Consider the following 12,313-nt stretch of genomic DNA (forward strand, 5'->3'; position numbering starts at 1 on the left):
TTCTGGAATGAAAAGCAATGTTTTGTAAAATATATATACCCCTTTTCCTACTAATTTTACAATTCTTGCATGACTTTCATGTTCAGTTGTTGGCTCACCAAAACTTCCAAAACTAAGGGTAGAAGGAAAACAGAAGGAGATATTACTTTTGTGCCCTATGTTGTCCTGTACACATTTGAAAAGCAGACACTATGTAAATATAAAAACAGACTATCCAAATTTAATATTTCCCTTGCTCCCTTTTTTGCTGTCCTCTTTTTTTTTCCTTTATAATTTTGGAGCAGCCTCAGACTGTAAAGCAGCTCATCTTAAATCATAGGGCCACAACTAACAGACTAGTTCAAAATAAGATTCCAGCAAAGTTTTGTGCATAATTGAGATGGGCTTCATCAGAGCAAACTGTTGGTAACAGTCTCAATGTTTGCCTTCCATCAGTCAGGCTTGGGTGCTGAAGAAAGCCTGGATCTCCTAAGCCACCTCAGCCGGCCCAGAACTTAAAGCCTTGTGGGTTCTCCAGCAACAGAAGTAAAGGCGACTCTTTGAATGACTGGTTGTGGAGGGGCAGGTCAATGACTCAGACAATGGCAAGAAGATGCCTTTTCTGGGATAGATTAGATGTTGGAGCAAATGAACATTAAGGAGTTTGGCTTTGATATCTGTTGAATATGGAAGCCTTGAAAACCATGCAAGGTGAAATTATGTCTATTGTCAATGAAAGAACCCAACTGACCAGGTTCCCTCCTCTACCTTCGTGCAAACTTGCACCAATGTCTTCTGCCACTCTGAGTGCTTTAGTTTAGAGCTAGTCTGTGGAGCTGACACTTCTGACTCTTCAGTGTGCAAAGAAAGTGTGCTCTCAGCTCACACCAGTGGCATTTTATGAGCTATCAGTTTCATTCAGGCTTTGTTAAGTCTAAGTCTGCCAGCTCCAGTGTCTTCAAACCTAGCTACAGATGTTTCTGTATATTTACTCATCCCAAACCTTATGATACTCCCAGAAAAAGATGGTAACAGGAAAAATAAAAGGAGAAAAAAATAGGTATGTATCCGGAAAAGGAATAAGCAAACCAAGAAAAGAGCCACCCGATTCGTACAGAGCAGGATGGAGCAGCAGGTTCTTTCTGTAAATTCAAGAAGTTAAAAGAGAAAACAAAATCTTGAAAGAGAAGGCAGATGCTCTGGCCCGCTAGAAAGATCTGACATCAGAGGCTTGCAAGGCAAAGACGTAGGGATATGTGCCCAGGTTAGGCCTGTCAGGAATATTGTGTGCTTGTGCTAGGAGCCTCACACCCAGACTGTGTTGTAAGAAGTGATTATTTTTGGCCTGGCGTGATAGCATAGTGGTTAAGGTCATTGCCTTGCACACCCGGGATCCCATACGGGCACCAGTTCTAATCCCAATAGCCCTGTTTCCCATCCAGCTCCCTGCTTGATGCCTGAAAAAGCAGTTGAGGACGTCCCAAAGCCTTGGGATCCTGCACCCAAAGAAGGTCCTGGCTTCTGGCTTCAATTGGCTCCGCTCCAGTGGTTGGGGTCACTTGGGGAGTGAATCATCAGACGGAAGATCTTCCTCTCTGTCTCTTCTTGTCTCTGTATATCTGACTTTGCAATAAAAATAAATAAATCTTTAAACGGGGGGGGGGAGTGAATATTTTAGTGAAAATGAATAAAACAAACAACAATAACAAGATTTGTTATACATAAGAGAAAAAACTATGAGGAAAAGAAGACTAAATGGCTACATGATCATCACCTAGCTCTTTTCTAGTGTAAATTAAAATAAATATGGCATTCACAATATGTACAGGCATAACCTAGCCAAAGTGGTATCAGCAGCGTGAATCACTTTTTGTCAGTACCTGGTATAGAACCTGTCTGCAGAAAAAGGGAGATCTTAATGGTGGTATAAAGTTCATCAGATGTCAAAAATCAAAGAAGCAATTTCTCAAGTAAATTTTTTTTACTTGATTTTTGATTTGATCTTTTGAGTCAACTCCATGCAAAATTCAAAAGAAAGTCATGGTTGCTATGTGATTTTAAAAGTTACACGTACACCGAATGACAACTATCTGTATCCTTAATCTAAATATAAACTTCACTTTGTACCAGTTTCTATGAGACAGATCTGTAAATATTCTTACATTAGAGGGAAAGACCACAGGCAGAAAAATTAATCTCTCTTTTTCAAAGATTTATTTAATTTTTATTGCAAAGTCAGATTTACAGAGAGAAGGAGAGACAGAGAGGAAGATCTTCCGTCCGATGATTCACTCCCCAAGTGACCACAATGGCTGGAGCTGAGCCAATCCGAAGCCAGGAGCCAGGAACCTCTTCCAGGTCTCCCACACTGATGCAGGGTCCCAAGGCTTTGGGCCACCCTCTACTGCTTTCCCAGGCCACAAGTAGGGAGCTGGATGGGAAGTGGAGCTGCTGGGAATAGAACCGGCACCCATATAGGATCCCGGGCGCGTACAAGATGAGGATTTTAGCTGCTAGACCACTGCACTGGGCCCGAAAATTTAATCTCTTTAAGGATAAAATACATAACAATGTATCATATGTTTCTTGGAAATATTTTAAGAATCGTGCATTTTTGAAGAAAGTGAAGCGACATGGTATTAATTATTGGAAAATACACATGTGAAGTAAAATAGGGAGGGACACAGGATATAGGAAACTATTTGAAGTATTTTAGTACTTTAAAATGTCAAATAATTTATTGAGGATTTATTCACTTGGTTTGGAAGGTCTTAGGGACTGGCTATAAAACATGTAAGAATTGGTCTGTTGTAACTGAGTCAAACGCAATGTGAGCAGAAATTACTTTTCAAATTTGCATAAGTAAATGAAAGGAACAAACCAATTACTGTTCTAATTCTCACCTCATATATAGAAGACATATAATTGTGAAAGAAAGGCAAATAAATCAGGAGAAAATTTTGGCAAAAAAAAATAGACTGTGCTATCTGTTTCATTGCTCTAAACAAGGTTATTCCCTGGTAGACTGCTTCTAATTTCAGAAAACATTTCCATTCATTTGTTTTCTCTCCATTTCTAAAAGCGAAGCTAGTATCAGAATTACTGTTAGTTTACTGAAGCATTTTCACAGGCTATGAGATATTTTATGCAACAGTCACCAAGCAAAGGGATTAAAATGGGCTAAAAGTCAGTAATGATGCATTTAAAATATTGAGTGATTCTCATAAGTTCATGTTCCAATGGAGAGCCGTTCTGTTTAGCTAATTGAATGTATTTCCCTCAACATTTCCTCAGGATTGGTCATAGATACAGTTATTCTTCATACAAGAAGACAAGATGCCAGGCATATTGGAAAGCATCGCATCTCCCAGAGTCTGACTCATCCTCTCTGTACTGAAGCTTGTTCCTGCTTTTTAAACTGCCTTGCCCTGTTATTTTTGCATTAGCTCATGCAACTGTCAGCGTGAAGGAAGAACATTTGAAAACAAAGTCAACCTTTGCCTTATAAAGAAACCTTATTCTCCGTGAAAAGTTTTGAATTTTTCCAGTTCTTTTTAACACAGAACCAAAAAGTCACTTCACGTTATTGGGTAAAAGATGGAACACAAGTCAATACTATTTCCCTCATAAAAACCTGGAAGTGTTTACACAAATCCTTTATAAAACTCATTAATGAGTCTTGTGGTGTTCTTTGTAGACACTGGTGTTTTCTTTACACCTTCAACCAGTGAAGAGAGGGGAGACTCAGAAAAGGAAAGAAAATCCACATTTGAAAAAACAAAAATATGATTTTACTATTTTTCTCCTTTCTAGGTAATCTGCAGTATTACTTTGAGTTTCCAACTTTGGGCAAGAAGACTGTTTTTTTTTCTATTCCTACAATATGAATCATTTAATATCTTAAAAGTTTCTTCATAGTTTAAATTTCAAAAAAGTAATTGTGTACATACTATTCAGTAGAATCTGTTCAGCAAGATTTTTAAGAAATTACTTATGAATTCTTTAAATCTGTATTATTTTTCTTATAAACAAAACTAATGATCATTTTTATCAATTGCATATTTCAGCTTATCATAAATTTCTCAATGAACTTAAGTTTCACAAGATCTCACAGAGTCTCAAATCTGAATCATTTTCATCCTTGACCTTAATAGGCTTATTGCTGTGACTAAATAACTATCTAGGTCACTGGAACACCCTGCGTCCTTCTTTCCCTCTGCACTTCCATTCTGTACACACCGCTTGGATTATGCCTTGAACTTCATTTTGCCTGTTTTAAAGACTTAGTAAAAGCAATCAGGTCAGCATGAGCAGAGGCCAAATTTCCTGTCTTTCCTTTTTGTAAACAGTGCAGTTCACAAGTTTTCAACTTTGCTACTAAAAACTCAGTCACTCTTGCTGTAAACCACTGCTGCTCGCTAGTCAAGAACACAATCAGAATAAAGTTGTCATGCCTAGAAGGAAAGAGATTGATTTTGTGAGAAAGATATACTGTCTTGTGCTATACAATGACATTTCACTCACTGATGCACTACATATACTACTATGGTTTCAGAAAACTATATTGGAGCTGAAATATTCATATTCGCCAGCATTTTACTGAGCCCTTTATATTTTTAGATTTATTTAGATATAAAACATCATTGTATTCAACTATGTACAGCGTTCAGTGCAGTAATAAGCCATAGAGTTTGGTAACGTAGGGGTAATTAACTATAGTCTATGTGTAATGAGTACGCTCCAAGCATTAGGATATTGTATGGCAGCTGGTTCATGTTCTGGTGGCTCTGCTTCTCATCCAGCTTCCTGCTTATAGCTGGAAAGAGCAGAAAAGGATGGCTTAAAGCTTTTGACCCTGCATCCACATGGAAGACACAGAGGAAACTCGTGGCTCCTGGTTTCAGATTGCCTCAGCTCTGGCTGCTGTGGTCATTTGAGAAGTGAATCACCAGATGGGAGATCTTTATGTGTCTCCTTCCCTCTGTAAATCACTATTTCCAATGAAAACAACTAAATTGTTAATAAACCTTGTTCAAACCTACCAACATTTTCAATATGTCTTTCATCAAAATCTACCACATTATAGGACAACTTAGGGAAATATGCTGGATTATAAAAAAAATGAAAAATTAAGGTACAAGCAATTATTTTTCTTTAAAAATTTGAAACTCAGGCATACAAGGGGTTTTTAAACATTAATGGAAATGGATTTTATTTACAATCTTATGGGTATGTTTTAACAAATTTTTGACATTATAAACCTCCAAGTAGCTATATTCATTGTTTATACAAAAAAGTAATGCGAATATGATCTTTAAAGAGCATGTGATAGAAAAAAATCCCAATAATCAAAAAAATAGAAGCAGAGAATACAAAGAATAAACATGTTATAAAGTAATTTTTGAAGACTTCGAATTATTCTTAGTTATTTATCAATCTGAGGACAATTTACAAACTGTATCCTACCTGTCTATTTTCTGATTTTTTTTCTGACAAGTTTTCTTCCAGATGTATTTAAAGTAGTTTATTGTATTTCTGTTCAAATATTATAAGTGAATAAAAATCATCAAAATGTTCATTTTAAGAATGATCTACGTAGGGCCCGGAGGCATGGCCTGGTTGCTGAAGTCCTTGCCTTGAGCGTCCCGGGGTCCCATGTGGGCACCGGTTCTGGTCCTGGTGGCTCCACTTCCCATCCAGCTCCCTGCCTGTGGCCTGAGAAGGCAGTTGAGGATGGCCCGAAGCCTTGGGACCCTGCACCCGTGTGGGAGACCCGGAGGAGGTTCCTGGTTCCTGGCTTTGGATCGGTGCAGTGCCGGCCTTTGCGCTCACTTGGGGAGTGACGCACCAGAGGGAAGAACTTCCTCTCTGTCTGTCCTCCTCTTCTGTATATCTGACTTTGTAGTGAAATTAATAAATCTTTAAAAAAAAGAATGATCTAGGTAATAAAAGAATGATCTAGGAACACTTTTTGCATTATATCTTTAAAGAGTAATTAAAAATTTAAAATATTTATTTTTATCTAAGAGGAATATTTACAGAGACAAAACAAGAAACAGAGAGACATAGAGATGTTCTACTCACTGGTTCACTCTCCAAACGGCCACAATGGCCAGATGTGAGCCCATCTCCCACATGCGTGCACAGATCCAAGGAAGCTGGATCGGAAGTGGAGCAGCTGGAGCATGAATTAGCTTGCACTGCAGAAAAGAGTAGCCTGATAAGCCATCACGTCGGGCCCTGTATTCTTATTTTGAGAAAAACGTTTGCCTCTGTATGATTGCATTTGCAATTAAGTACTTTTTAAAATTATTTTGCTTTTAAGAATTATTTTTTAAACATAGGGAGCTCTTCATACAGTGCAATTGGTCAAACCATCAAGTAATAATGACAGTAACATGGGAGTAATAGATAATACAAAATTTGGATGAGGTACAATACATTCAAGGAAAAAGAAGTAATCTCTTTTGAAAGATAAAAATTTAAAAATATAAAAAAGTCATCCTTAAAAGTTCATACATATTTATTATATTATTATATATAAAGATATTTAATAAAATATATATATATTTGCTTTTAATCAGAATGGGTCATGGCCTCCAATGTCACTGTGTGCTTTTGTGCTATGCCTTGCTTTAGTTGTCAAATGGACAATTTTTGTTCCCTCATAACACAGTACCTAGAAAATTGATACCCACATTTATAAACACTAACCCAAGAAGCAACCATGTCCACTAATAGTTTAACGTTTGATTTAGAGGCCTCAAGTTCATGATTTTCCAACTTTTCTATAAAGAGGTGAGTTCTAGTACATTACAGACTTAAAATACTTAAAAAGTTTACAATTACCAGGATGTACCACTAAAATGATAGCGTGGCGCTAATACCTGAAAAGAATGACTAATTATTGGAAAGTTTCTTTTGTTTTCCTGGTTCTTAATTTCCACATCCACATATATAGTTACATGTTTAGTCAATAGGTAGATATAATGATTAACCTTAAGTAATAGATGATGATAAAGATATTCAGAGACACTGAGGAAACTTTATAATCACGGAATCACCAACTGTCAGAGTTAAGGGTTATTCCATTTTACAACTGTCAATGTGAAAATAAAGGCTATTTCTGATGAATTTTGAGACTACGACACAAAATCAGGATGGTGGGTTAAGCAGTTCAGTAATCTGTACAGCAACCTGATGTAAGTACCCATATCCAAAATAAGTTATTAATGCATGATCTCCTCTTTTTGGTATGTCAAACACATACATTTAAAAAATGTTTTTATTTTGTAATCAGCAAGTTTATGAACCATCTTTGAGAGCACATCAGGGGATTCTGCAGCCTTCGATATTAAAAGCCTGGTAGCAGCTTTTATCCCACTCAGCTTGAACCTGTCTGTGCCGACTAAGCTAGCAGACGGTTTAAAGTTCCTGTGGCTTGGGCGAAAGCCAGCCTTTACAGACAGTTTCATAGAAGACAGACTTTTTCCCCTTACTACTAGCCAAGTTTTAAATCCTTCAGTGCCTGAGTCTGATTAAAAAGGTAGCACCAGGGGAAGGTGGAATGGAGTATGGTTTCACTTGCTGAGGAGTTATATCTTTTTAAAAAATTCAATGTAAAAAAATACCATCAGCTGAAAAAAATGCACAAATATGTTCGATTTATATAGCAACCTAAAAGACTGGTTAATCTTAAGCTACTGGTTTTGTCTCAGGACTCACAGCTGCCTGGGCAAAAAATGCATCCACAACCACCTCACCAATTCATTGCCATTGCCATTTTCTTTGGCGTGTTTTGAAGAGGCAATTCATTTAATTCACTCACTCACCCATTCACTCACCCACCCTTTGTTTTTCAGTTGGGCCTTGAATAAACCATGCCATGGTTCTAAAATTCTAAACTACTCTATTCTGTAACCATTTAATCCCCTGGCCTACAAAGTTTCTTTCCAATCCAGAATAGGACATTACAAAGACATTGGAGGATAATTCTACTGTTTTTTGCTGAGAAATGTGTTTGCCACATATCCTTAATCTAGAAACATTGCTGAAAATATTTATTACCCTGTCGTGTTATAACATGTAATAATCACTTTCATTGAAGTGCATAGCAGTTGTCATTCACTTCAGTAGGTGTTCTTAACTTGGGGTTTTTCTATCTATCTTTAAATGAGATGCGAGGGTTTGTGAAGATTCTGAAATTATGTAAAAACTATTTGTATAACAGTAGTATCATAATAACCAGAGAACATAAATTTTTTAAAAGACATTTTTGAAAGCAGAAAGATGGGAAGTAGGAAAACAAATACAGAGAGAGAGAGAAAGAGAGAGAGAGAGAGAGAGAGGGAGAGAGAGAGAGAGAGAGAGAGACAGTAGTGTGTACTGCCAGACCTGCTCGGGCAAAAGCCAGGATACAAAAATTTCATCCTCATTTTCAAATGAGTGAATGGCAGTGACGTAAGCAGTCGAATATTTTCCTCTGTCTTTCCAGGGACATTAGCATGGAACTGGAAGCAGAGAGAACCTGGTACTCAACTGGCACTCATATTTGAGTTGTGAGCAACACAGTCAGTGGCTGACCTAAGACATTTGATGCTTTTATCAGCTTCTTCAAAAATATGAAAGATTTATTTATTAAAAGAAAGCAGAATGATAAGGTACAGAGGATAGAAACAAAAACAAAAACAAAAAAAAAGAAAGAAAGAAATATTCCAACTACACAGTCACTCAACAAATGGCTGCACTGTCCATATCTAGGCCAAGCCACAAGCAGGATCCTAGAACTGTTTACAGGCTTTCATTGGGTGGCAAGGAGCTAAGTACTTGGACCACTTTCTGCTGTTTCCCAGGTAAGTTACCAGAAATCTAGGTTGGAAGTGGAGCAAATGGGACTCATATTGGCACTTCATGCTGGACTTGCAAGTAATGATTTAACACAGGGTGGCACAATGACACCCCTAATCAGTTTCTTGAAGTAGTTTTTAACACACATTTACACATACAGATTTCCTACACTTTATGTTCCTGTACTTTCATTAAATCAAAAGTGAAATAAATTTTAGTTCTAATTCAAATTATTATGTTCATCAATTCAGGAAACTATTCGCCCCAAATCAAACTTCTAAACCTTCCTTCTCTGAAAATCTGATACTTTTTTATTTATATGAAACAAAATTGTAACAACGAAACAAAAATTAATGAACCTAAAAATATTTCACTTGATATATGTTTTTAGGCATTGCATTCCTTCAAATATTAAAATTTGTCGACAAAATTCCATAGTCTATAGTCAAGTTATCATCATTCACAAAACAGCACCAGTAATTTGTATTTTGTTCATGTTGGTTACATCTAAAAGCCTTCTGAACCTTTTCACACATCATTGTAAAATTAGTTCACAATTCCAACTCTCTGAGAAAAACATGTATTATAAAATATGAAGAAAGCAAAGAGATAAAAAGGACATGTGTAGGCCCTAGCACTGTTGCCTAGGGCTAAAGTCCTTGCCTTGCATGCACCAGGATCCAATATATGCGCACCGGTTCTAATCCCAGCAGCCCCGCTTCCCTTCTAGCTCCTTGCTTGTGGTCTGGGAAAGCAACTGCGCACACCCCAAAGCCTTGGGACCCTATACCCACATGGGAAACCCAAAGGAGGCAATTGGCTCCTGGCTTGGGATCAGCTAAGCTCTGGTCATTGCAGGCGATTAAATTGTGAATCAACAGACAGAAGATCTTCCTCTCTGTCTCTCCCCCTCTTTGTATTTTTAACTTTCTAATAAAAATAAAAAGAAAAAGAAAAATACATTTAAAAAATAGGCATGTGTCACTTAGTTCAGGGTTTATATTGTCATGAAAGTGAAAGTAAAGTTCAGTCTATTGAGTCCTTGTTTGCTTTCTTCCATCTCCAATAATACCTTTCACTAAAATTATATTTTTATGCTATTGTAACTTCCCTGCTACCTTCTTCCAAATTTAGTTTTATGTTTCACTTGAGAATGATATTGAACACTCATGCAAATATATTTATCCACTTTTTGTCTCTTTATGCATTATTCATGTAAGTATATTTTCATACTTGCATATTATTCTCTTACAGAAAATCATTTAAAGATTTTGCTGCTAAATTAACTGAGGAAGTTAATTCCCATTATGCTAAACTTGCTTAACATTTATACTAGATGTTATTTCTTGAAAGTTTCAAGTCATTTTAATCTTTTGCTTAGAAAAAAAAAGATTTATTTACTCTATTTGTAAGTCATGGCTACAAAGAGACAAAGAGAGAGAGAGGTATTGTCCATCATTGGTTCACTCCCCAAATGGCTACAAAGGTCAAAGATAGTCCAGACTGAAGGTGGAAACAGGAAATTTCTTTCAGGTCTCCCACATGGTTACAGGGACTCAAGGCCTTGGACCATCCTTCTTTGCTTTCCCAAGCCATTAAGCCAAAAGTTTAGCGTCTGGTACTCAGCTCAGTGGCCTTTTGGAATGGAGGTATCACAGGCAGGTGATTAGCACACTACTCCATAGAGCTGAGCCTTTGATCTTTTTTTAAAGTTGTTTATTTTTGGATATTGGAAAAGCAGAGAGGAGAAAGAGAGAGAGAGAGAGAAAGAGAGAGAGAGAGAGAGAGAGAGAGAGAGAGAGAATCTTTCATCATTGGGCCAGGCAGAATCCAGGACTCTGAAATTCAATCCTAAATTTCAGGAAACCTACTATTTGAGTCATTCCCTGAATTCTCCAGGTGTGGACACCAGCGCACAGATAGAATAGAAAGTAGAGCTGGGACTAGAGAGAGAAGGCACACAGAGATGATATGCAACGCCAAAAGCAGCATTTTGATCACTATGCCTAGCACCTGCCCCTCTGTGCCTCTCTGTGCCTCTCTGTGCCTCTCTGTTTAAAATCTATGGTTCCTCTTAGAAAGTTTATTTTAAAAGCACAATCCGGGCCCGGTGTGATAGTGAAATGGTTAAGGTCCTCGCCTTGAACGTGCCGGGATCCCATATGGGTGCCAGTTCTTATCCCAGCCGCTCCACTTCCCACCCAGCTCCCTGCTTGTGGCCTGGGAAAGCAATCGAGGATGGCCCAAATCCTTGGGACCCTGCACCCGCGTGGGAGACCCAGAAGAGCTTCTGGCTCCTGCCTTCTGATCGGCATAGCACCGGCCGTTGCAGCTCACTTGGGGAGTGAATCATCGGACGGAAGGTCTTCCTCTCTGTCTCTCCTCCTCTCTGTACATCTGCCTTTCCAATAAAGTAAATAAATCTTTTAAAAGAAAAAGGCAAAATCCACAGATGTAGAAGAAAAAGAACTTGGAATCATTTTAGTATTTGGGTTTTATGACTTAAACTGACATACATTTAAAGCCCATTCTACATAATGCTCCTTTGACACAATTCACATTTTCCAATTTACAATTTTGAAAATAATTCAAAAACTATACTCTGTACTTACCTAAACCTTAAATATTGTGTTCTGTTAAACTCCATTGTCTATTCTTCCATGAAATCTTCCCTGACCACCACAATCTTAGCTCACTCCTTCATTTCAAAAAACTAGAATCAATATTTTATTAACATACTGCAGTTAATCAAGAAAGCCACATTGCTATCATTTCTTCTCTAAGTGCTTATTTAAACATACCATTATGTAGTCTGAGATCCCTGATTTGAACATCTAAATTCATAAATGTTCCAAATTCAGAAGCTTTCTGAGCTCCAACAAGATGCCATAGTGGAAAATATCACACCTAACCTCAGTGATGTGACAGACAGAATACAGAAGCAGTAAGAATATTATATATAAAATTGCCTTCAGGTTATGTGTGTAACATTGCAGTATGTCTTTATAGCCCCGAATAAAAGCAGGGCTTGCGTTTTGAACGTTTTGAAACATGAATATTCCCATTCAGCATGAGACTAGGTTTTCCACCTTTACCTTTAAGTACCACATCATGATACATTTAAATAACAGAAAGTAAGTTCTGCATCTGTTTTTTTTTTTAATATTCATTTTTTTTTTTTTTTTTGGAAAGGCAGATACAAAGAGAGGAGATCCTGAGAGAAATATCATCCAGCCTCTGATTCACTCCCCAAGTGGCAGCAACGCCAGAGCTGAGCTGACCTGAAGCCACGAACCAGGAGCTGCTTCTGGGTCTCCAACAAGGGTGCAGGGTTCCAAGGCTTTGTGCCATCCTTTACTGCTTTCACAGACCACAAGCAGGGAGCTGGATGGGAAGTAGAGCAGCCAGGACACAAACTGGCGCCCATATGGGATCCTGGAGCGTGCAAGACAAGAACTTCAGCCACTAGGCTACCGTGCCAGGCCCA

Source organism: Ochotona princeps, chromosome 1, assembly GCF_030435755.1.
Source record: "Ochotona princeps isolate mOchPri1 chromosome 1, mOchPri1.hap1, whole genome shotgun sequence".
Taxonomy (NCBI): Eukaryota; Metazoa; Chordata; class Mammalia; order Lagomorpha; family Ochotonidae; genus Ochotona; species Ochotona princeps.